Raw genomic sequence first — 25061 nt, 5'->3', positions numbered from 1 at the left:
TGACCTGGACATGAACACAGTTGCCAACAGTCAAGGTGTTACCATATCACAGAGAAGACAGATACATATCCATCTAGAAGAGTGTCAGGGAGAGGTAAGCAATGTTGGAACAGATGTGAGCACACCCAGGACACCAAAGAGAGCCCTGTGGAGATGTTGCATCCAGGAGGGCCTTGACAGCAAGGGTATCCAGAGGGCAGGGAGAGGAACAGAATTTGGCCAAGTGGGCAGATTTGCTAGGCATGTAGTAGCCGCACCAAGGAGCCAGAGGGTAAAGCAGAGGTGGCCACGGGGGAGCAGATGGAACATGAAGGTGCTGGACTAAAGGGGTAGGAGCAGATCACAGGCCTGTTCAGTCTTGTCAAGAGTTGAGTTTGAAAGTTGTTCACCTCCCAAGCCCTCAGCCTATACCCTCTGCCATATGCCATGGGCCACTCCTTCTAGGACAGACAGAGTGGACACCTGCACCGTGCTAGGCTTTGACCAATGGGACATGGGCAGAGGTTTGAAGGCCCTTGCAGGGTGTGCTGCAGTTTCATGTCAACCTGCCACAAGCTAGAGACACCTAGGAAGAGGGACCCTCAATTGAGAAAATGCCTCCATCAGATTGGCCTGCAGGAAAATCTATGGGACATTTTCTTAATTAGAGGTTGATGTGGAGGACACAACCCCTTGTGGGTGGGGCCACCCCTGGGCTGTTGGTCCAGGGGTGTACAAAAAGGCAAACTGAGCAAGCCACAAGGAGCAAGCCAGTAAGAAGCACTCCTCCATGGTCTCTGCATCACTTCTGGCCTCCAGGTTCCTGCCCTGACTTCCCTCAGTGATGGGCTGCTAGCTGGAAGTGTAAGATGAAATGAACCCTTTCTTCCTCAACTTGCTTTTGGTCATGGTGTTTTGTCACAGCAATAAAATCCCTAGCTAACACACAGTGCTTCACCAACTCCATGGGAAGGTTCCAGGCAGTTCCCCAAATCTGATAGACACCAGCGCCTATCAGAACTGGACACAGCTTGGAGGAGCTGGTTGGTTACTCCTCTCCCTGCTACTCCCTAGAATGTCTCCAGATGCCAAGCCTCACTTTCAGTTCAGACACTGTGAACCTGAGCTAGTGGCTCAAATAAGCACTTATCTCGCAACATCCCGGGAGTCCAAGGTCAGATCTGGTGTGTGGTGAGGGCCACTTCCCGGTTCTACAGTCTGACTTCCCCTATATTCCTCTGGGTGTCTTCTTATAAGGTCACTAATACCATCATGGGGCATCATCCTCATGACCCACTCCCTTGCCGAGGCTCCAAATACCATGGTGGCCTTTAGCATTAAGTCTTCAGCATAAGAACTTGGGGACACGGGCCTTCAGCTTTCAGTGAACATATAGACCAAATCCTGGTCTCCAGCTCCACTTGTGGGAAAACGCTGCTGGACAGGGCAGGTATGCACTACAAGACCTGGGGAGTGTCAGGGACCCCCAAGGGACAAGGAATGGTTTACTGAAGCCTCTCTTGCTGCTTGTCTGACACTGAAGAAGGGCTCATGGATACAACCACACCTCAGAAGGCACCCTCAGGGAACCTCAAGAGAGAACCAGTCCACAAGTTTCCACTTTGCCCTTCACTGGAGGAGGGAGTGGGGGTTAGATGCCATGAGCCCCAGATCCTCTCCTGCTGGGTGCCCCTAGGCCCACACCTGTCCCAGTTCCTCTCCTGCTGGGTGCTCCTAGGCCCCCAGCTGTCCCAGTTCCTCTTCTATTGGGTGCCCCTAAGACCACATCCTTCCCAGAGCCCCACACAGATACTGACCTGACAGCAATGGTCTCTTGCTAAGCACTTGTGCCTAGAACAATGGCCTCCTCCTTATCCCTAAACTGACCAACGTGTTGCTCCTTCCTGAACCCTGGCGAGGCCTCTCCAAGAATGGGTCTGATGGTGGGGGTGGGGGGTGGCTGGTGGTAGCTGGAGAGGTCTGGCTACAGACTCTTCTTAACCCCTACTGCTCCCATTGGCTACCTCCTCCCCCTCCATCATCTCCAGACATGCAGGGCAGGCCGCTGCAAAGGCCTCGTCTCTGATGGGGACTCTCCTTGTAGGCAGTGGTAGCTTGTCACATTGGGTCACCCAAATCGAATGTGATAGTAAGATGGGCCCTCCAAATTAGGCCAGCATTCTGAAGTCTCACTGATTGCAGCCTGCACACAAAGACGCCCAAAGGGGCCACCCAGGGGTCGTTAATTTGGATAAGGTCCATTGTTTACACAAATTAGGACACCACGAGCACTGTTTGCGGAAGCCCGCATCACCGTCAGAACTTCTGAGGGGTCCCACGTTCCCGCCTGCAGTCCTGCAAGGGAAGACCACCCACTGAAGAGGATGAGTCCAGGTCATTCCCAGACCCAAGCACAGATGGCCGCAAAGGCAAGGTTGGCTCCATGGGCTCCCCAGCTTGCCTGAAGAATGTTCTGGAAAACTGAGAACACCTCTTCTCTGAGTGAAGGTAGGTGGAAATTCATGATTACCGTGGAGGGCTTGGCTCTGCATTCTGTGCACCCTATCCTAGAGACCAAGCTTCCAACACTGACACGCTGGAGACCACGTCCCCAGCACCCAAGCCAGCCTTTGAGAATCACACCTACACCATCTCCAAACCATCATGGGCAGATGTCCCACAGCCCAGTATCCACTGAAAGCAGAATGTCAGGTTAAAAGACTCTGAATGCATCTTCTCTGGGTCAGAAAGAGCAGAGCTAGTTCACCATACTCAGAAGGGGAAAGTGGCTCAGGCAGACAGTGCAGGACGAAAGGCCCTGCCCTGCACTGCAAGGGAACCATATCACCTGGTAGCCCTATGAGAAACAGAAGGGTGGACTTAGGCACAGGGTCCTGGAGCACAGATGTGGCTGAGGATAGCACAAGGGATGGCATCTCATGGCTCCTGTCTAGACAGTTCCTGTCAGCTGCTTGCCAGGTAAAACCCTGGGCATGGACCCTGGTGCTTTCCCCAGGGAGCTCTCACCCCATGCTGGAAGCACCAGGGATGAGGACGGGGTCACTAGCAATGGAGTGGTCAGGTACGTCAAGACCCCAAGAATGATGACAGCTGGCCCCATGGGATGCTGGAGCAGTGATGTGGGACAGCTCCCCACCCCCTCCACCCCGTATATGGCAGAGAGTAGCTGCTCTGGCTTCTGGCACCGAGCGCTGGCAGCATCAGAAGGCTCTGTGCCTTTGCACTGTCTGAGCCCAGGGCCTCTGCCAGCCTCGTGGCTTTGTCTTGTCTCTTCGTGCCCAGCCTCCACCTGGGCGGAGGACTCTTTCCCAGATACATAAACTTTCACATCTCAAAAGGGCTTCTTTTATAGGCCTGGCCTTGACACAGGTCTGTAATTTCAGCCTTCGGAAAGCAGAGGCAAGGGGATCTCAAGTTAATTCAAGCCTGAGGTACAGCCAAAAACATACAAAATAAATTTTCTTCAAAAAGCAATATGTGGGAGGCAATTATATGTGAACTCAGAATTTTATGAAACAATTCGGCAGTATGGTTTTAGAACGGTAAATGGACACACATGAGAAGAATGGAGACAGGAGTAACCCTCAAAACTCTGTGGGAGCCATCTGGAGCTGGAGTCTCAGGGCATCCTGACACAGAAGACCCCATGTATGGAGGGGTGTCTACCCACTGGTGCCTCAGGTCCATCTGGGAGGGTGCTGGGTGGTCATGCCAGACCCCCCTAAGCCTCGGCACCACAGGAATTCCTCTCAGCAGCCTGGCCTCACACGAAGCAGGTATGGATCTCCTGGCCTGCCATCCTGCCAGAGAGCCAACCCCTCCAGGCAGCCAGGGAGACCTGATTTCCTCCAGTTCCCACGCCACCTTCTCTGGCTTCCTAACAAGCTGCCTCTGTGTCCTCCTAGCCCTGGGTGTGAATGTCTCTGCTGTGGGGACAGAGCTTGCCACCCATTGTCCTCTGGCTATGGTGCCAACACAGGATGGGCATCTGTAGAGTTCACCAACTCCTCTCTCTCTCTCTCAGGCTCAGTGTGAAGTCCAGCAGGGGCACACCACCTGCCGCTGGGCCAACTGCCCCTCTGACGGCTCATCTGCTGAACAAAGTGGCCACTCCCAGGAGCTGGTGGGGGGGGGGAACAGGAAAATGGTGAAGGTGACATGGACCCAGGCCACACAAAGAGCCAGACTGGAGCCAGCAGCCAGTTCCCATCGCGGCTCTGGCCTTTCTGCAGGCCTGACCCAGAGCAAGGGCATCTCAGGGCCCTTTGGCTTCCCTAGGGATGGTTCACAGGAGTCCAAACTGGCCTGGAGTGGTGCCCAGGGGTCCTGGGGGTGTGACTACAGTCTTCAGGGGCACCAAGGGCTCCAATGAGAGTCAGTGTCATCTTCCCTTTGGCATGCTGGGAAAAGTTCCTGAGTAGGGTTGAAGGGTTCCTCTTAGACCCTTTGTGTCTTCTTCTCAGAGCCTGACTCCCGGGAGAGTAAAGTCCACTGGTTTCTCTCCTCTCTCCAACTCTCCCCACCCCCAGAACAAGAGCGCAGACAGGGTCCGCAATCTAAACTTGCTTCCCAGTGAAACTCTCAGACAGGGTGAGCAATGTTCATCTAGGTTCCTTCCCTGCATTGGGCTGAGGGAGGCAGCTCCTTGGGTAGAACCTACGTGACCCCATAGGCAGGTGCCCCTTGTTCTATATCTGAGCCTGTGGGAGGTTGCTGTGGCCAAGGTCATTCACACAGAAACCTAAGGAAAGGAGCAACAGGCCCCCTGACTCCCAAAAGGGTCTCAATCAGTCCCCAGCCACCAGCAAGGAGAAGGATGGGATTCAATGCCCATCCCCCAAAGCTAGGTCCCCAAACCAGGCCCCCTGCTATGGGCGGGGGCTCACGCAGGGATGGTGGTGTGCTGGCCACACAAGGCATGCCCACACCCTGCACAGCTTCACTCCTTCAACCTTGTAAGAGAATGAAAAAGAAAACAAAATAAAAATGAGAAGGTTGAGTGTAGAGAAAAGGGAGCACATAGTCAGAGGAAGAGACGTCTGGGAGGGTCCAGAGTGAACGAGACCCTGAACCAGGCCATGAAGAGATGGGGGAGGGGAGAGATAAGGGGCCAGCAGATCAAGAGGCCAGGAGGTAAAGGGTAGACTAAAGGGCTGGGAAACCAAAACAGCTGGATTACATAGGGAAGGGTAGGTTGGGGAAGGACAGTCCACCCTCTAGACTGGAGTTTAGGGTAGGGGCCAGGGTATGCAGGCCAAACTCTGTAATAGGTAAGGGTTGAGGGATGCTGGGATAGCCTAGTGGCCAGCTTTGATATGTTAAATAGGCACCTCAGATAGATATTTGTCCACAGTTTGAGATCTACCAGGAGGGTATGGGAACCCTGGAAGGCATGTCCCTCATTCAATCCTACACTCACAGGAGCTACAGGTCCTGGCCATCTATTCTGTGCTTCTGTGACAGTCACCACCCACTGAGTTGAGTCCCTACCAGAACCTTGGAGTGGTTCTTGGGCCCTTTGAGTATGTGCTGAGTGTGGCCAGTCAGGGAGGGGCGGGGCATCCAGGCTAATGTCTTTAGCTTTCCAGTGTTAGCAGGGACAGGCACACCCATGAGCAGACTCAGCCACCTTCAGCAGCCTCTGGTAGTACATACCAATGTAGTTCAAATGGCCAAGGCTAGGACCTGTCCATACCAGTAAGGTCTCCCCAGCTCCTTAGGTGGGAGCAGGGGAAGGAGAGAAGGATGGAGGGGTGGATAGTGGGGGGGGGGGTGCATGGGTGGGAAGACAGATAAAGAATAAATGGATGACTGGATGGAGAGATGGATGGGCCGATGGATGGGTAGGTAAGTGGAGGAGTCAGTGGCTAGAAGGGTGGTGGGTAGATGGATGGATGGATGGATGGATGGATGGATGGATGGATGGATGGTACATAGGTGGATGGATCAGTAAGTGGATGGAGGCATAGAGGGCCAGAGGGATGGGCAAGAGAAAGGAAGGAAGGAAGTAAGGAAGGAAGGAAGGAAGGAAGGAAGGAAGGAAGGAAGGAAGGAAGGTTGATTGCTTTGGTTTAAGCCTCCTCTTCCTGGAAAGACAAAGCCCATTAGAATCTTTACCAAAGAATGTGATTGTAGATCCAGGGGTTTGCTAAGTTGCATCCACAACAAAAATACACAAATATACACATGCTGCCTATCTGAAGGACAAGGTCATATTCCTTTGTAGCTCTTGTGTTCATATCCTATAGAGAAATGTTGACTAACACTTAACCAGTGACCATACAAACAGATGGGAAGTGGAGCCCTGCCCCGGAGCAGTGTCAGGCTGAACAGGTGCCCCTCAACCCATGCACCCTAGAAAGAGCACACTGCCTGCTCCTCTCTCTGCAGCCTCCATCGTGAAAAGCACCACCATGGCTTCACTTACTGCCCCAAGTCCTGAAGACCAAAAGTTCAAGATTGAAATGCAGCAGGTCTAGCTGCTTGCAACATCTCTCCTCCGTTGTAGGAGGTCACGAGTTAGTTCCCAGCTGCTCAGCCCCGAAATAATCACACAGAAACTGTATTATTTGCAATATTGTTTGGCCAATATCTTAAGCATATTTCTGGCTAACTCATATCTTAAAACTAACCCATCTCTATTAATCTGTGCATCACCACGAGGCTGTGGCTTACCAGGTAAAGTTCCAGCATCTGTCTCCCGTAGGGCTACATGACTTCTCCTCACTCTGCTTCCTTTCTCCCAGTATTCAGTTTAGTTTTCCCCACCTAGCTCTGTTTTGCCCTGCTCTGCTATAGGCTCAAAGCAGTTTCCTTATTAACCAATGGTATTCACAGCATACAGATGGGAACCCCACATCAATCCCCAGCTTGCAGATGGCATCTTCTCCTTGCAGCTTCATAAGGTCCTCGTCTGTGCATGTTGGGTTCCTGATGTCCTCCTAGTCTGAGGACAGTCACATGGACTAGGGCCTTTATTCTACCCTAACTGCATCCAAGTAAACCCTGTCTCCAAATAAGGACTCACTCTGGGTTCTGGGAGTTAAGATTTTAGCAAATGAATTTGAAGTGGAGGGTCTTGATTCTCCTGTAACCTTGGCTATGCCAAGGCCCTGAGGTCAGCAGAAGGAAAAGCATTGTGCTCATTGCTCTGGGAGTCCCTTCTGACAAGACCATACCATCTGCCAATCAGCCATGCTCTTGATGTGTCATAGAGCCTCTGCCTTCATTCATCAGTGTCCGGATCTTCGGCCTCTTGGCCTTTCTCCCTCCCCAGGATGGACTCTCTAGAGCACTCATGCTCTGGCAGAATCCCAGCTCCTACACATACTTCCTCTGGGTCCTTGGGCCTGTTACTCTGGCTCTCTATGCTTCTGTGTCCTGCTCTGTGAGTGAGATACTGCAGAACCTACCTCACGGAGTCCTTAGGAATCAAACGGTGAACATTTTCCAGATGTTGGAGAGATAACCGTACCCACGAAGCACAAGGGCATTGCTGGCCAAATACAGGAAGAGTCCATCTCCGTGAAGGCTCTGGACTCTTCTGTTCCCAGGAGCCTCTTCGGAGGCTGAAGGTGTAGCCATGGGTAGTTATTGTCTTGGGCCTTAGAGGCTGGGGAAGAGGGAAGGACCACTGGGCTTAGATGAATAGCCAGAGGAGTTCTCTGCCCCTCCAAGGCCACTCAACAGGCAGCTCAGCCACACCCTGTTTGATTAGAGAGAGAGCTAGCCCCAGGGACTGGTAATCTTTCTATCTGTTTACAGCATTTGTTCAAGCATATTTCTGCCAAGGAAGCTGAGACGGAGCGAGACCCTCCAAGCTGGCTGGCAGGAGGCTGCAGTTGCTGGTAGTGGTTGCCTCCAGGTGAGCTGGGGGCAGAAGTCATGGTTGAGGAGTTTCAAAGGCCGGCTTTTATCTAAGGCGCCCCAGCCAAGAACCCACAGACAAGCTCTTTCCTTCAGGGATGCAACGAAACGGGAAGAGCCCCCACGTCTAAGTTGTGAGCCTTTCTATAATGCCAGAAAGCAGGACCTCACTCCCTCCTGGTGCCACTGGACTCCTCAAATCCCACGTTCTGCAGCCTTCCAGGTAGAGAGCATGAAATCAGCCAAGAACCAGGCAGCCCTAGGCTCAGCCTCCCCGCCAGGCCTCCCTGACCTCCCAGAGACAGAGATTCTCCCTGATACCTGGAGATGAGGGCCCAGAGGCCCAAGTAGGAAAGAAATTTGTCCAAGGCCCAATAATGCTTCATGAGTATGGGGAGTCCGTTTTCTAAGTGCTCCTGGCCCCAGCACCTCCTTGTCCACTTCCAGAGTTTGCTCTCAGGATAAACAAGTAGATAGAGCAATACATTCACAGGTCATTAGATGGAAGTCTGACAATTGCTCCAACTGAAGTCTGAGTTGTCACCGGCCTCAGAAAGGAAAGAGGAAAGCCCTGCCTCCCAAGATACTCACTATGGACATTCTCACAAAATCCTGCTAGCCAGGCATAGTGATACATACCTGTTCTCAGGAGGCTGAGACAGGAGGATAGCTGCAAGTTTGAGGTGATCCTAGTGCACATAGTAAGTTTGAGACTAGCCTGGGCTATACAGTAAGATCCTATGCCCTACAAAACAAAAGCTACAAAATGGAGTCAGGTCTGGTAGCTCATCCCCACAATCCCTGTGATATTTGAGAACCCGAGGCAGAAGGATCAGGAATTCAAGACCATCCTCAGCCACATAGAGAGTCTGAGGCTAACCTGGGCTAGGTGAGACCTCTTCCCAATAACTATAAAAGACTTTTTCTCCTTGGGACTGTTGGGATAGAGTAGGGATGTTTGAGGCAATAAGAAAGGCCCAACAACCTCTAAAGAGAGAAGAGAGGCCCAGGAGGGCTGTAAGAAGGGAGGCAGTCAGGCACCCTGGTCCCTGAACTCTGCCTCTGCTGGGTGGAGCCTCACCACCAGCTGCAGCCCACTTCTTCCCAGAGGCTACTGGGGCACCAGAACTCTAGTTTGCTCCTCCATTTTGTGTGTGGAGAATTTGGTACACAGGGTGGGACTTACAACTATCTGTATGTGGGCCACACCTCCTTGGCAGGCAATGGCTTCCTGAGAAAAGCAGTAACATTCAAATCCATAGTATATAATATATACACTTACATATCTTGTAATGACCTGAGCCTGGAGTTCCAAGTCCAGGTCCTAAAAGCAGGCTCATTGCACACTAAGCCAGTGAATCCCCACACAAGCAGGGGTTGCCGTGCCCAGTCCACAGAAGGTGAAACAGAAGGGGGTCAGGGAGAAAAGGAAGCACAAATGGATTGGGGACTCACAGGTTCTCTCAGTCAGGGTTGGACACAAACCACGTGTACCCTACAAGCCTTTATCCCAGAGGAGCCAGAAAAGTTTTCATCAAACCAGCACCTTAGGCCCCTGCCCAAGATCAGATGCTACTGAAGGGTAATGGGAGGTAGCAGTGCTTTTGGAGAGCTCTGCCGCCGAGGTGGTCCTGCTGCACCCACAGGTCGGCTCTGACTAAATACAGATGGAGCAGTGCCTGAGGCTAGACTGCACCACAGAATACAGATGGAGCAGTGCCTGAGGCTAGACCGCGCCACAGAACCCTCTGATAGTCGGAGATAAACTACAAGGCTAAGGAGAAGCAAGGCGACTAATATCAGGCCGTGAGGTGTCTGCCACCACTCTGACTCTCAGACTCGGTCCAGGACGCTCCAACTCCATCCAACAAGGAACAGGAAAACTAGAGTCCTACTTTAGCCCTTGCTCGTGACTTCAACTGCATCAGGGGTCACCAGGCAGATGGGGAGTGATGCATCTCCTGCAGAAGTCCTAGGACCACATGCAACCAGGTGGACCTTTCCTCTGGAGCCCCTCCATTAGTTAGACAGACAGATAGGACCATGAGGCCCAGCATACACATGCTTCTGGGCTTTGATGCCGTCTGTATGTGACAGGGTCTCAGACTCACTATGTGGCCAAAGACGACCTTGAACTTATGACCTTTCTCCCTTCACCGCCTGAGTTCTGGGCTTACACGTATGTGTGCCACCACACCTGCTTCATGCAGCCCCAAGGATCAAACCCAGGGCTCAGCAAACCACATCCCTATGCCAATATGGCACAAAGCTTTCTACTGGAGACCTGTGGCCAGGGAACACCCTGGCCAGCTGCTGCAGTTGGGGCCTAGGGCACAAGTTTGGAGTCATCACCCTTGCTATGCAGATGTAAGAAACATCTGTGTGGGGTGGGAAGGAGTGCAAACAGGGGGACAGTCTTGGGGACAAGGAAGCCTGGGCCCCAGGAAAGATGCTGTGATGGCTAATCTTGGCTGCCAACTTGACTCCATCTGGAATTAAAAACCCAAACATCTGGGCACACCTGTGACTTTTCTGGATACTTGAGGTAGGAAGACCCACCCTAAACCTGAATCTTTGAGGTGGGAAGAACCCCTGTAAATCTGGGCTGTGCCTTCTAGCCCTCTCAATGGCAAGTTCATCGATCGTGTTGCTGAAGCATTCTTTCCTTTGCTAGTGATCGAAATTACTTCTTCAGGGTTCCAACGTGGGCTGAAAACTGGCCGCTCTCTAGGCCCTCCCTGGGACTCCAGCACCAGAAGGGGCTGCTGAGACATCCAGTAACTTATCCATCATCCACGGACCCAACAGCGATGGGATTCTTACCCTTTCCTTCAAAAGGCTGTTGGGCTACCCAGACCACAGCGTGTAAGGCACTCTGATGAATCCCGTGTGTGTGTGTGTGTGTGTGTGTGTGTGTGTGTGTGTGTGTGTGTGTGTGTACATATATTCTGTCTGCTCCTGACTAGTACAGATGAGAAGCCCCATTCTATGGCAGGGATGGCGCCTGCCTAGGCCCTACCCAGATATAGGCAGGAAGATGTGCATGTCAGCATGAACTGCCACATTCCTGAGGTCTCCTGGCCTGGAGCTGTCTTGCATCTTTTCTGGGCCCTTGAGGAGCCCTTTCCCCAGTCATGTCCCTGCTCTGTCAGTGTTTCAATATAGGGTCCCCAACCCCACCCTGGCTGAGTTTTCAAGTTCATTCCCAGGGGTCCTGATGGTGGCTGCTGCCTCCCGCTCTTGAGCTGGGTATTTTCGGGCATCCCCTAAATGAAAACATCAGAAGAATGTTGGAAGCCCAGTGAGTCCCCAAGGCTTGGGTGTGGTGCCTGGAGCTGGCAGTGAAGAAGAAAGGGCAGGAAGGAAAGCTCAGAGCAGGGGGAGGGAGCCCCTAGGAGCCAGTTGCAACCAATAGGACCTTGAGCAGTCACAGGACAGACAAAGCACGCAGGGGACTCAGGGGAATCGAGAAAGCTGCTCCAGGGCCTGAGGATGTCAGGCTGAAACCCTCTCTGTTTCACCTTCACCCTTTCTGCACTCCGTCACCCTCCCTACATCCACTTCCTTGCCCGTGAAGTGTGAGGTAAATCCACAAGGCCCATGCAAAGGCACCAGGCTCAACCCCAGCCTAGAACAGGAGAAGGGGCCACATAGTGTACATGGTGTTGGCCCCAATAGACTCCTCAAGGTCCTAACAACCATCATGGATGTCACAAGGCTTTTCTGTGGCTGATTTCTCTTGAGTGGGACATTTCCAGAAGCCCCCAGGAACCTGTGGTGGATGTGGGAGGTGATGTATATTGTGAATATGTTTTATTACCATTGGTTAATAAAAAAGCTGATTTCAGTCAATGGCTTAACAGAGTAAAGCCAGGCTGGAAGAGATATATAGAGAAAGTAGGCAGAATCAGGGGAAAGCCATGTAGCCGCTGCAGGAGACGTAACGCTGGATGCTGGATGGAAACTTATCAGTAGGCCACAACCACATGGCAATACACAGATTAATAAAAGTGGGTTAATTTAAGATATAATGGCTAGCCAATAAGAAGCATGACCTAATAAGCAAAGCAGTGTTGTAATTATACAGTTTCTGTGTGATTATTTTGGGTCTGGGCAGCAGGAAAAAAAATGAGTGGCCTCTGCCAACATGCGGTGGTCCAGGAGAAGCTGAATCCTTGTGGCATCTTGCTGGAAGCCTCACATCCCTGAGAAATTGAGGGCTCCCATCCCCACTATGCCGTGACAGCCTGGTGGCCAGCTCTGCCTCTGTGTCTTTAGATGTTTCTATGAAAATCAGGACATATAGTCTTTGCCTTAGAAACCACTGCTCTGTAAAGGGGGAAACTGAGGCATGATACAGAAGTCTGTTCCCACTCGATGGGTCTAGTGACCGAAGCTCCTATGTCACCTATCTGTCACTCACATCAGGAGCATCTTGATGTGTAGGAATCCCAGAGGCAGCAGACCTCCCTCCTGGATGGTCTGCCAAGGACTAAGCAGGCTTCCAGGGCAGGGCTTGGCACATCTCAAGCCTGGGAGAAAATAAAACGATTACTCAGCAGCCATGGTTGTCAGGGTGGGGCTGGCCAAGACTCCCAGTGGCTCTTTAGGCTGTAGCAGTCTGGGTTGGGAAGCTGGCCAGGGCCACCTCGGGCCACCACACACCCCTTACCCTCAGAGGCTCCTCTGAGTCCCTGAGGTGAGGATCACATCCGCAGCCTCTCCTGGGACAACTGGAGGGCCCAGAGAAAGAGCCTTTGTCCTGCTCTGGGGAAAATCCTGGGTAGCTCCTGGGTCCCTGGGCCATGTGGGCAGAGGCTGCTAAAAAGCCAGCGGGTGGCCCACACAATGGCTCCTTGTGCTGCTTGTTGGGACTGTCACCATGCTCAGCTGTCAAGGGTCTTATGCTCGGGATGCATAACAGAAAGAGTGCCATGACGGCCACTACACAGGCAAGGGCTCAATTTCACAGGAGCAATGACCTCTCTGAGAACACCGGGCCCAGCAACCACCAGCAAGAACAGACACCTGAGCACAGACATGGACATGAGAAGCCAGAACTACCAAGATGCCTCCGTGGGGGAAGCAGTATGGTGGTGGTAGTGGGCGAGGCCCAGGGCGCTGCCTCTGCACAGCCCAGCCTTCCACAGCTTGAGACCTCTCTGGGCCTCATGTTCCTGCACTTGGCTTCTGAGCCCCGAGGCCACAGCGGGCTCTAAACCTGCACATGGCCCACTATAGGAGATCATGTGACATGAAAGAAGAGGATCCTGGGCACTTGTGAGTGTGGTCCTACTTAGAACTTTGGCCTGTGTGCAGTCACCAGGTGTTCCCTTGGGCAAGAAGAGTCTCAAGTAGGACCTCTGTGCCCAAGGTCCCCCATCACAGCCCATGCTCAGGATCTCAAAGGGACTTCAACCCCTTTCAGAAATCGTTTTCCAAAAACACAAATGAAAAGCTTGAAGACTCCGTGGTTCTTCCAAGTTCTCTGAAGGCCTCTTAAGGTAGACACCTTGACCCCATGAAGATATACCTCAGCCTGAACCTCCGGGCCCTAATTCTAGGCAATGGAGCAACGGTGCCTTGCATGCCCCAGTGGCCACGGGGACAGGCCTGTGAGTCCTGATAGGAAAAAACAACTTGGGGGAGCTTTCCCACAGGCTAGGGGTATTTTTAGCTGTGGAGCCCAGCGGCTTGTTAAGAATAGCTTCGGCCAGTGGGAACGTGCTCCATTACAGGCTGCCAGGGCTCCCAGCACCCAACACACAGTGAGTGCTCACTCAGCTGCCAGAAAGTGTCCCCATGTCATTGCTGCTCTGGGCTCCGGTCAGGGCCAGCCTCACTCGCAAAATCAGAAAGTCAAAATCAAACGGAGAGATTCTATGGCTGTGGCTATTGGGCTGCCTTCAGGGATGTGAGCGGGAACTGTGGACACGGAGGGAAAATGATGATGCCCTCTCAGGAGCATGGTCAGCAATGGTTCCCTGAGGGCAGGGTACCATGGGGTTCCAGGCCTCCCATCCCAGGAGAGGTTACCCCAGCAGAGGTCAGAAAGGCACCTGGCGTTTGGTCTATAGTTCAGCTGGTCTTTGCCCCTCAACTCCACTCACTGGGATCCAGTCCAAGCCCTAGAGGGAAGGAACCAGGCTGGCATGAGATAGACATTGCTGGGCTACCCAGACTATATCATCTAAGCCCATCTAATCAATCCCCCTTGTAATATGTAGTATTTATTGTTAGTGGTGCTCAGAGGTGAGTCCAGAATCGTGTGGCATGGTGCGCATGTGGAGGTCAGAGGACAACTTTAGGGACTGGTTCTCTCTTTCAGCTTTACACGCATTCCAGGGACCACGCCCGGGTCATTCGGCTTTTATGGCAAGCTCTCTTACTCTCTGAGCCATCTTACCAGCCCTTCATCAAGACTATCTTTCAGTAAATCCAGAACTCATTGATTCAGCTGGGCTGGCTTGGTCAGGGAGCTTCAGGGAGCCTCCCGTCAGCAACTGCCCATCCCCACAGTTCTGGGGCACAAGCTACTGCAACCAGCTTCTTTTTAAATGTGAATTCTGGGGGCCAGGTCCTTGGGGCACTGAAGTTCAGATCTTAAGTGTGCAGAGAGTTCACTCACTAAATCCTCCAGCCTCCTACCTTGTCTTTTCTATTTAATGACGTGTTTGTGTGGGTGTGGGTACTTGCATATGAGCACAGGTTCTCTCAGAGGCCTGAAGAGGGAACCCGATTCCTTGGAGCTGGAGTGGCAGGTATTGGTGCGTCACTATGTGGTGCTGAGAACTGAACCCAAGTCCTCTGCAAGAGCAGCAAGCGCTCTTAACCACTGAGCCATCTCCCCACCTCTCACAGAAGCCAGAGCTCACCTATTCAGCTAGGCATGCGGACCAGGGAATCCCACGATCTTCCTGTCTTCACCTCCTCAGCACTGGAGTTACAGTTGGAGGCCACCACGCCTGGATATTTACATGGGTGCTGGAGATTGAATACAGGTCCTCACAGCACTGGAGTTACAGTTGGAGGCCACCACACCTGGATATTTACATGGGTGCTGGAGATTGAATACAGGTCCTCACAGCAAGTGTTTACCAGCTGAACATCTGTCTAGCCCTGAAAGTCATTCTCTATCCTCTTCTCAGACAGCCACCTGCCAGCCCCTGCCCCCTGCCTATGACCTGGAAGACAGTGAAAACCCCAGCTCAGGCCTCTGGGAGCACCGACAGTCCCAGGGAAAGGACACCACAGAGGAGGGGATACAGGTGCAAAGGCCCCGGGGATGGGCCAGGGAGGAGGCCCAAGGGGAAGGGAAGAGGGAACCAGATGCAGAAGCTGGGAATTTGGCTCCCTCAACCATGAAGGATGAAAAGAACAGACATAAGAAGCCAGATCCTCCCCTGGGGCCTCTAGGGGAAACTGGGCCAGCTACACCTTGACCTTAATCCAGAGAGACCAGAGACTTCCATATCCACAAGAGAAACAATGTGGAGCATCTCCTTCGGTAGCCTAAGCTGGCTTTCAACTCCTGATGCTCTGGCCTCGGCTTCCTGCAGGCTGGCAAGACAGGGATGTCCCACCACCGCTTGGCCTAAGGGGCTTTCTATCACATGTTGTGAATTTGGTTCCAAATCCACCATCACACTAAACTCTCCTATGTACTATCCATTCACCCCAACCTCCCCATTGCACCCAGACAAGCACCCACCTTTTTCTGACCTGTGAGGGCTCAGTTTCCAGAATATCTGAGTATCTGTCTTCCATGGGCTTTTCTTCTTTCCAGAGTCTGTGTTTTAGGTCTCCCCCCCTTGTCCCCTCCAACACAGCTCACTAGAGGACACTGGGCTCGTCCCCAGGTCCTGGTTATAATGACTGACGCCATCTCAGACTTGCTTGGAACATTCAAGAAACGCTGTGGTTTCTTCAGGGTTCCCAAGGCAGCTTGAGTAAAGCAGAGGTTGAGAACACTGGAAAATGAGCCGTGTAGCTGCGCAGCAGAGGACTCAGGATATCCCAGGAGCCCTTCCAGGACACTCACTGCAAGGGCCAAAGGCAGTGTGTGGCAAGAAGCTCTTCTTTGGGGAGAAAACTGAGGACTCCCCTCACCCAAAGGAGAAAGAACCCCTTCAGTCCCTGTGTGTGGCCAGCACAGAACACAGCCGAGAAACAGATACCAAGGGGAAAGTGAGGACCCCCTGCCTATCTGCATCTTCACCTCTACACTCTCAGACACCAGAAAGGACAGTGTCCCTCAGTCACCTCCTCGTCCACCATTTGGCCCTCTCACCTCACTCCTGCTGGGGAGAAGCCAGAACTTGCTCTGGTCAGCCTGGAGCCAGAGCCACCTGGGGGATGTGGGTGGCCGTCTGGCCACTGGGGACAGATTCCGGGGGCCTTATCAGAGCTCATCTGGTCAGGCAAGCAAACAGGAAACACTGGACAAGATCCTTCCCTTCCTCCATTGTCATCCTCAGATTGTTCCCCAAGCAAACTCCATCCGGTAGTCTCATCAAGAAGCCGGGAGGTGTGGCGGACGTGCCCCCAGCCCTTCAAGGTTGGCCGTCTCGCAGAAGTGGAGGCCCAGCTCCAGACCATGCAACTATCAGATACACAGGAAGATGGCAACCCCAAATTCAGCTTTCCCAAGCCCTAGAGAACAGGGAGCCAGCCCTGCGTAGACAGGAGCCCTCAGCCTGCAGGGACATAGGACAGCCCTGGCAGAGTGTCCCAGCAAGCCTCAGCAAGTGGGGTGTGTTCAGAGCTAAACTCTCACAGTTCTCTACATGTTGGCCTGCTGGGAGTCAGGAGAGAGAAGGCTAGGGGACACAATCATCTGCTAAGATTATATCATGTGGGATCCCCTCCTCCGGCATGAAATACAGAATGCTGCCACCTCTACAGACATGGACAAAGGTGGCCTGGCTCATGGCATGTCTATGGAGTGTGTGCAATGTTCTCATGCTGCGGGGGGAGGTGGGATGGCCACCACTGCTGGAAGCCATGGAATAGCTTGGGAGGCCTACAGAAGTCTGCCCCATTGCCCAAACCAAGGGAGAGGTATGCTCATTTGGCCAAGCCCACTGGACACTCAACCACGCACACAGGTGCCTGGGGTAAACACACATGCAGGATGCTCAAGATTCTCCCACACCCTGGAAACTTGTCTTGTTCCCTGTGGGGTTGGCTAGGACCTTTCCATATCCCAAGATTGTCTGTCCTGCTGACAATACCAGGTGCCTGCAAAGCCAGCCAGATATGCACTGCGCCACCACCAGGCACCTTCCCTGGGTCTCTAGAGGACCCAGAATTATCAACTGTGAGCATCCAGCAGGAGAGAAGACAGGTCCTGCTGACCCGCAGCCCATCTGTCCATGGAGGAAATTGAGGCAGGAAGGATGGGGGCTCAAGCCCCAGACTCAGCAACTCTACCTTCAGTACCAGCACCAGCCAGTGTCTACGTGCCTCTGTGAATGATGGAGCATCAGGGGAAGGAGGCAGACGAAAATCCAGGCACTACTAGAATCTGACTTCAACTGATAAAGTCAGTTCAAATAGCCTAGGGCCCAGAAGCGACTCCTCATCAAGACTTCAGGTGTAGCTGGCTCCAGAACTTTGTTTCTCTCCTTTTCCCTGGGATGGGGTCCTTCTCATGAGAAATTCCCCTACCTCTTCCCCTTAGGTCCAAGCAGCCAGGGACCTCTCACTCCCTAGAACTTGAGTCTTAGTCCTGGTTGATACTTCCAGGCTCCTAACGAGACGGCTAGTGGCAGGCATCCACTTCTAAACATAGAGGTTCAGCGAGCTCCTCTGGACTTAGGAAAGGCCACCTCCAGGGAAACCGGGGTGGTGCTGTGGCCAGAAGCAGCTTTGATACATGTCATATGACCCAACATGTGGATGTTCACGATAGCAGGCATTTCTAAAAGGAAGGTAGTCAGCAATGGTAGAGGTGATCTCAAGTCTCCAGCCAGGTTCTAGTCCTGCCCTCCTCCAAGAATGGAGTGTGCAGACAGCGAAGAGAGCAAACGGGGGCACTTTATGTTCAGTTCAGAATTAACAGCCTTAATTGGCACAACACAACTTCAAACAGAAGGCTAGGTGTGCGGTTTAAATGAGTCGGGTGTGAACTCTCAACAGCGGTGTGATGCAATGCCAGCCGAGAGCCAATACAGTGCTGGGAAGTGTTAGCTCAAAGCCCTTAATAGCTTCGAGGTGCCAACCAGGAGTCAGCCCTTCCAAGCAGGTCTGCAGCTCTCAGGGGTACCACACAGCTCCTGCAGGCGTCTGGAGCAGGCTTCTAAAGAGATTAGCAGGAAACTGTCCCGGAACCAATTCCCATCTGCAGACAAAACATGGCGCGTCATGGGCCTGCAGTAGCTGGCAACATCTTGGAGGCTGGCTCAAGCTAGCTCCCTATCAGACAGGTTCCTCCATCTCCAGAGTCTTAAAGACTCAAATTCATAGGACCCCAGCTAGAGTCAGCTGAACCGTGCCTGGCTTAAATGTGGATGTGGAAACAGGATGTGAAGCAGGACCATTCGAGGGAAAGAGGTCAAACCTGGTGGGGGAGGGGAAGGAACCAGAGCCCACCCACAGTGGCTAATGGCTCAGACTCAGGGCTGCAGGCCTCTTTCTCTGCAGACACTGGGAAAATGTTTCTTCAAGTTCCTGGGCCCCTGCAGGCCACCTGCTACTTCAGAACTTCTGTTAGGAGTTCTACATACCTCTAACACTAGGAGAGTGGAACTCAGTTCTGTCTCTGTCTGTCTCAGACAGCCTGGGCAGGTCTGAGTAGCAACCACCTGGGCTTGTGGTTCACTCTGATGGAGTCCTGTCTGTGACAAACTTCCTGAGCTCTATGGGACACTGCACTCTGCTTCCAGAATCTCTTGGTTCTGAGATGAGGCGGAGTGCAGTGAGTAAGTTGGTTTTGTCTGTCTGTCTGTCTGTCCCCCATGTGTGGACTCAGCTGGACACCAGGACCTGCCATCATTAGCTTCTTCCATCACATCAGGATCTAGACCAGGGGCTCATAGAGACCTGTGGGACAGAGGTCTCCCCTGTGTGGCTCCCAGCACAGTGCTCAGGAGCTCAGACTAAGCCTGGGGCAACTCAGCGTCTGAGAGTCAGCAAAGGAGGGACTTCCCAGCTGAGCAGGAGCCACAGGGAACACTTCCACAGTCCTTCATTGGCTCTAACCCAACAAGCCCCAAAGCAGGGATGGAGTGAGTCACATTGTACCTTGAGGCAGGACATTGTACAGCTTCTCTGGGCTCACAGGACACAGCACTTCCAACTGGGGGACCGTCATTCCCTGTTCCCTGAGGTACATGATAGGGCTGTTGAGAGCTTTGGATGGCAGAAGCTGGAATGTGTCCCGCCCCCCCCCACCAGTCTGGGGCCCAGGACAGCCCTACAGCTCCAAATGTTCAGGGTCTCGACTTCAGCAGAGCACTGAATACTCTGGATGAGTCCCTTCGGCTGCCGAAGCTGGCTGAGCATGCCAAGACTGGGAGGCGGGAGGGCCGTCCTGCACAGCACAGAGGCCATGGCCAGGCGGAGGATAAGAAGCTCTGGGAGACAGTGCCAAGCAGGAACCCTCCCAGTTCTGCTCCCACAATGAAACCTACAGAGATGGTCTACTTGGCCTGGTAGGGTGGCATCCCCCCACCAGCCACCCGGCCAACCATGATGTCAGGCAGCTATAGGGTTGCTAATAGCCTGAGCTTTCTTCATTTCCTCTTGACTCTTACCCTGCCATCATCCAACCCAGTCCAGATTCCCATGCATGTGACAGCCCAGTGACCAGGGGTAGCATCCCCTGCCTCCCAAGGCCCTACTCTAGGCAGCTGCCCAAAAGTCGCAGGCTGCACACACACATGGGGCCATTTTTTGAATTCTTTGGGAGTGAGAGCAGTCAGGCATCAACAGAGCCCTGTTCACAGGGGCCGGACTAGCAAAGAGAGAGAGAAGCTATTGTGCAGGCCCCACTATATGCTGCAGGATGGTGCCAACTGCTATCCTGAGGCTTGTGGCACAGCCTCAGAGCAGGGCCATCTCACAGATGAGGAGGATCCCAACCCCAGGGCTGAACCCTGTCCCTGGATAGGGAGGACGGTAACTGTTCCAGAATGGAGACCACAGCGCAGCCATCTTTTCCCACAGAACAATGAGGTTGGGACAGCTTCATTACAGGCAGGCTGCTTTGATTGTGCGGAGTCAGCTGAGGTCTCAGACTAACTGAAACATCACACCCCGGCCTGGAGTCTCAATCCCAAGGGTCCATACTGGCAGTGCTAAGGCAGACACAATAGAGGAGAGCTGGGGCCACTCTGCTAGCTCTGAGCAGCATCCTATGGTCCCCTCACCTCTGAACCATATCTTCATCAGAGAGCAGAAATCCACACATGTCCTAGGGAAAGAGCAGCATCCCTAGTGAGAACCTAAGAAAATGGATAGAAAAGGGGGAAGTGGGGTTGGGGAGATGCTCCGTTGGTGAAGGGTTTCCCACACAAACATGAGGACCTGAGTTTGGATTCCCAGCAGCCTCATGAAGGCAGGTACAGCGGTGTGTACCTGAAATCCTAGTGCTGAGCAGCTGGGGGTAGATGGGCTCCTGGGGTTCACTGTCCAGTGAGTCTAACTGAATTGGTGAGCTCCAGGTTCAGAGCGGGACCTGTTTCAAAAACATGAGGTGGGGAGTGACTGAGGAAGAGACCCATGACTGATGTCCTAGTTAGGGTTTCTTTTGCAGTGAAGAGACACCATGACCACACCAATTCCTACAAAGAAAAACTTTTAACTGGGCTGGCTTAGAGTTCAGAAGTTTAGGTCCATCATTGTCATGGTGGGAAGCATGGCTGCATGCAGGTAGAGAGGTAACAGAGAGTTCTACATCCAGATCCTCGGGCAACAGGAAGAGAGAATGACACTGGGCCTGGCTTGAGCATCTGAAACCTCAGAGCCCACCCCAGTGACATACTTTTTCCAACAAGGCTACACCTCCTAAAAGTGCCACTCTTTATGGGTCTATGGGGGCCATTTTCAATCAAACCATGACAATTGATCTCTGGCCTTCAAGCACACGTGGGTATAAACACACACACACACACACACACACACACACACACACACATCCTGAGGGAAGCAATGAGGAGGATGAATGGGTGAGGTTGGACATAAAGGAAGAAGAGGGAGGACCTGGAAGGATAGCTGGAGGGAGGGAGGGAGGGAGGGAGGGAGGGAGGGAGGGAGATATGAGCATTTAGGTGCATGTATTAGATTGAAGGCTGTGAGGGAGTCCCAGGCCCTACTCAGGTCATGTCTTCAGCCTGATAAATGAGGTGATTTCTGGTCATCCAACAAACCAGTGCACCAGGATCTACCCGATGAACCTCTATGTGTCAGTGAGGTTCAGATCAATACACTTATCCATCTACCCAAAGGACACTGTCAATGCTGGCTGCCGGAGACAGTGCTGAGGTAAGATGGGCCTGGTTCCCATGCATCCCAAAATCCCCTACAGATGTGGAAAGCACCAGAACCCTGGGGAATTTTCCAGAGTGGAGCTCATTCTGCCAACAAGAAAGACCTACCATTACATATGAGTGGTCGGATAAGTGTCAAAGTGTAGTGACCCACCCAGCAGAGCGGCTCTCCTGCTGCCCATGTGGCCATTGCCTCCTAGGCCTGGCCCAGCATCCAAGGGCAGTGCCTCATCCGACAGGGCTCCATTTACCACCTGAAGCAGCACCTGGCGTCCAAGCAGCCCTCACAGGGGCCCACCCTGTTGTGGAATATTAGTTTAAGATGTGTTACATTTGTTTAGGCGGCGGAATATTTGTTTAATGGTGCAAAGATGTGTTGCATTCTTTTATGTTGCATTTGTTTAACTCTGTAAAAACAACTGATTGGTCTACTAAAGAGAGGAACAGCCAAGATCTAGGCAGGAGAGTGCAATAGGCGGAGCTGCTAGGCAGAGAGAATGAATAGGAGGAGACATCAAGGCTGGCAAGGGAGCAGAAGAGTGAAGAGCAAGAAGGGAGGAGAGGAGGACCTCAGGGGCCAGAGACCCAGCCACACAGACAGCACAGAGTAGGAAGGAAAGAAAGACATATAGAATAAAGAAAGGTAGGGGCTGGAGAGATGGCTCAGTGGTTAAGAGCATTGCCTGCTCTTCCAAAGGTCCTGAGTTCAATTCCCAGCAACCACATGGTGGCTCACAACCATCTGTAATGAGGTCTGGTGCCCTCTTCTGGCCTGCAGGCATACACACAGATAGAATACTGTATACATAATAAATAAATATTTTTAAAAAAAGAATAAAGAAAGGTAAAAAGCTCAGAGGCAAAACATAGTTAAGGAGAAACAGGATAATTTAAGTTAGAAAAGCTGGCTAGAAGCAAGCCTAGCTAAGTATGAGCATTCATAAATAAGAAGTCTCTGTGTATTTATTTGGGAGCTGGGTGGTGGGACCCCAGTTGGGGAAAAAAACTACAGCATAGATGCAATCATCTGGGGTACCTATATGTACCTGCTGGGAGGATCAGCTGGGGTCAGGTGGCCGTGAAAACTTCTGCACTTGTCACTAATTAGAAAGCATAGCTGGCTGCACTAGTTACTTTTCTATTGCTATGATATAAAGCCATGACCAAGGCAACTCATAAAAGGAAGGGGTTACGGTTCCAGGATGGGCACAGCATGGCAGCGGGAGGCAACCATGACAGCCTGCAACAGCTGAGCTCCTGTCTCAAGCTGGGAGCAGGAAGCAGAGAGCATGATCTAGGAATGGTGAGTCCCTCTGAAACCTCAAAGCTTGCCTCCAGTGACGCACATCCCCCAGCAAGTCCACAGCTCTCAAGCATCACCAGTCACAAGCTGGGGACCAAATATTCAAATGTCAGAGCCTGTGAGGGACAATGATCACTCAAACCATTACATGGACATTCACAGTAACTTCCCTGGGGAAGTCTAAGAAAGAGAAAGGCATTTACAGATCAAACCAATTGTTTAAGCAATACCAACATCAGTTAAGTGGCTTTTACCGACAAGGGTCTGCTACCTGCCTCCACCTCCTGATAATGCCATCCAATCAGAACACTATGGCTGAAGGATAACCCTCAGACACAGTGAGAGGTGTGCCTGCTTGTCTCTGCCCACTGCCCTTCTCGGTGCCATCAAGCCACCCATCAGGATCGCGATCATGCTGCTTACGCTGGTTCTTAGCACACAGCGGTTTCCACTCTGCTATGGTCCTCCGCTGCTCTCTGTGGCGCTTTTCCTCTCTCCCACCCAACCCACCGGGAGAGTCCCCACAATCTCCCTCCCACCTTCACGTGTTTGTTCTTCTAACCCTCTCTCGCAGGCTCTGCAGTGGACACTAAAACAATTGGTTGTGTCTTCAGGTCCTTTGCTTCTGAATTCTGGGGAAATCTTCCACCTGCCTCTGATTTGTCATAAGAATGTATATATGTTCATGTGTGAATGTGCACCCTTACATGGCCTGTATGCACGTGCATCCATGTGTGTGTATATGCACATGATGGTTAGTTTTAAATGCCAATTGGCCACAACATAGAATCGCCTAAGAAGTAAGTCACAGTGAGGGATTACTTAGATCAAGTTGGCACATGGGCATGTCTACGAGTCTGCCTTGACTGTTGTTTATCATGAGAAAACCCAGGCCATTTGTGGGTGGCACCATGCCCTAGGCAGACAGGAACTGTGTAAGACAGGAGGAAGCTAGGCGGAAGCAGGTGACACAGGTGCATTCCTCCTGCTCTTGACTGCGGGTGTCATATGACCAGATGTCTCATGCTCCTGCCTCAATGACTTTGCTTCCCAACTGTAACCTGAAATTGTGGGCACGATAACCCCTTCCTGCCCTGGGATGCTTTTCCCAGGGTGTTCCGACACAGCATCAGAAATGAAACTAGATACAGCATGATTCGTGCTTTTCAAATTCTCTTTCTTCTGCTGACGCCATTTCCACAGGAGTCCATTTCTGAGCCTGCTGCCCTCGCTATCCGGGATCCCTAGTGTCTGATTAACATGGAGCTAAGACAGTCAGTCCTTCAATCCTCAGGTCAGCAAGCCCCCTGTGGTGGTGCTGGGCAGGGAGCTGGGCCGGGTATCCTTCCTCTTGCCTCTCTCCTCCCATCCTTCTCTCTGACTTGATGAGCAAATGTCCTGTTGGTTGATGCTAGTGACAATACCGTGCTAGGGGACAAACATCCTTAACTGTGTCCCTCCGCTGGGAAGGTCTGAGAGGTACGGTGGCCTCTCTATTCACAAGGACTTTCTGGCTACAGTCCTCCCTCTTTAAATGGGGCTCCAAAAGTCACAGTGGAGGTTGAAGGCCCCAAATTCAGGCCTGTTGATCCCCCACAACAAGATGCCCATTATCTATAAGGACTCCATGGTTGGCATAACTCACAGTCCTGATTCTAGAACATTCCAGTCCACCCTCCATACTTCATTGCCTCCTTGGAATCAAAGACTGAGCTGGTCTGCTCATGCCCAAATCAGCGGGAGTCCCCACGATTGGTCCTAGACTCACCTGGCTTCGCTGTGCCTCAGGTCCCTGAGCTGTTAAGGGGTACTAAGGAGGCTGCTATGAGAACAGAGGGGAGTCACCCAGCCCTCATTTCCAGTTATGGTCAAATCTCCGATGCTGGTCTAACCAGAATGAGGTTTAAGTCTTCACTTAAGATCTCCTTCTTTTGTGGCTGGAGAGATGACTCAGCAGTTAAGAGAACTGGCTGTTCTTCCAGCGGACCTGGGTTCAACTCCCAGCACCCACAAGACAGCTCACAACTGTCTGTAACTCAAAGATCTGATGCCCTCACACAGACATACAGGCAGGCAAAACACCAATGCACGTAAAATAAAAATAAATAAATTGTTTAGAAAGAAGAATTCCTTTTTCTGGTCAGTGAGGGCGTGTGAGACAATGCCTGGAACTCCTGCAGTTGCTTTGTTGCCACAAGGCAATCCATCCTGGTGACAGGGCGGTGACAGGGCCAACACAAAGGGGCCAGCAACCCAAGAAGGCTGCTAGGTCTTGAAGCCAGAGCCCTGAAACCCAATTACCACAGGCTGTCCAGCTGAGAGGAGTTGGTGGTTCTGTCTCTCTCCTCTAACTGATTAGAGCTCACCTCCCACTCCCTCACCCCCCCAAACACACACACACA

This window comes from Microtus ochrogaster, chromosome 8 (assembly GCF_000317375.1).
Source record: "Microtus ochrogaster isolate Prairie Vole_2 chromosome 8, MicOch1.0, whole genome shotgun sequence".
In the NCBI taxonomy this organism is placed as follows: domain Eukaryota; kingdom Metazoa; phylum Chordata; class Mammalia; order Rodentia; family Cricetidae; genus Microtus; species Microtus ochrogaster.
Note: the sequence above shows the minus strand (reverse complement) of the source record.